This window comes from Drosophila guanche, unplaced genomic scaffold (genome assembly GCF_900245975.1).
Source record: "Drosophila guanche unplaced genomic scaffold, DGUA_6, whole genome shotgun sequence".
Taxonomy (NCBI): Eukaryota; Metazoa; Arthropoda; class Insecta; order Diptera; family Drosophilidae; genus Drosophila; species Drosophila guanche.
Genome location: NW_022995793.1, coordinates 16748 through 18472, shown reverse-complemented (window position 1 = coordinate 18472; position 1725 = coordinate 16748).

Genomic DNA, 1725 nt, shown 5'->3' with positions numbered 1-1725 from the left:
TATATCGATTTCCGGTAACACTTCGCATTCCAAAACCGCTACTTCCGTAACACCTTCGAATGAACGAGACAAAGCGTCAGCCACTACATTTTCGCTTCCTTTCCTATGCTCGATTTCGAACGAGTAACCTTGTAATTTTAGTGCCCATCTGGCTAATCTACCGCTGAGATCTGACTGGTTCATAAGCCAACGGAGGCTTGCATGATCCGTAACAACTTTGAAGGGATGACCATCGATGTACATGTGGAATTTTTTTATGGCCAGTACTACCGCCAAGCATTCGAGTTCCGTTACCGTGTAGTTTCGCTGAGCCTTGTTCAGCTTCTTGGACATGTCGGACTAACGGACGCTCGCAACCTGAGTCATCACATTGAGCTAAAACTGCACCTACCCCATGAAGAGATGCATCGCATTGAACTACAAAAGGCTTGTCGTAATTGGGATGAATTAAAAATGGAGCTGAGCATAATTTACTCTTGACATCATCAAACGCTGCTTGTGCCTTTTCATTCCATTCATACGGCCTTCCACGGAGTAGTTCGGTGAGAGAAAAGATAACAGAAGAGTAGTTGGGAATAAAACGTTGATACCACCCACAGTAAGGATCTTTAGAGGAATCAACGAAAACTCAGAAGCCATAGCCTTTAAGTAGGTGCCGAGCGTGAAAGAGACTTAATTGAACTTCGCAGGGGAGTGGGTGTTCTATGGGTTCCATCAGGTGGCGTTTCAGACAGAACTGACTCTTCTGCATGTTTATTGTCAGTCCGGCCTTGTGTAATTGAAGAGCAACTTCCGTAGCAAGTGGTCTTCAAAGTTGTTTGAAAGCACCAATAAGTCATCAAGATATACCAACACATGAGATTTGAGTTGATACGGAATTACAATGTCCATCAACCGACTCATCGTGTGTGGTGCGTTTGTCAATCCAAACGGCATTCTTTTAAACTGATAAAGCGGCCTATTTGGTACTGTGAAAGCTGTTTTCGCACGAGATTCTTGGTCTAATCTAATCTGCCAGAAGGCATCCTTAAGGTCTATCTTTGTAATACAGTGAACCGGCGGCAACCTACTTAACAAGCCATCCATGATCGGAATTGGATACGCATCTCTGACTGTAACTGCGTTGAGTTTGCGGGCATCTAAACAAAGTCGCACCTTACCAGGTTTGATGTGCAGTGTGACAGGAGATGACCACGGGGAGCTCGGAGCTTCTTCAATAACGTCCATACTCAACATGCGATCAATCTCTGCACATAAAAGGGTCTCCTTTGCTGGAGACAAAGGGTAAAATCTTTGCTTAACTGGCTTGCTGTTAGCCGTATCAATGTGGTGCTCTATTAGGGTCGTTAACCCCAGTCCATTCTTTTCGAATGACGGAAACAATTCGATCACGTGCTGTAACTGCTTCTTTTGAGAAATCGACAAGGCTAACTTGAGCAACTCGTGCTCGGATTGAAAGGATAACTCGCTTACTGTCCATGATGATGATGGAACGATAGAAATGCCAAATCTTTTCCAAAAGTCCATTCCACATATTATATCCTGTTGGATAGATGAAACTATTAGAAATTCAAAGTCCGAGTGTATTGAATTGTAATTCAGAGGAACTTTAATAAAACCAGCTACAATCTGAGTCTGACCGTCAGCAGTACGAACAACGCCTTTCATTTTGTTTGTCAGAAGATTTTTCGAGAGAATTTTATCGGCTAATTTTCCTCCGATGAC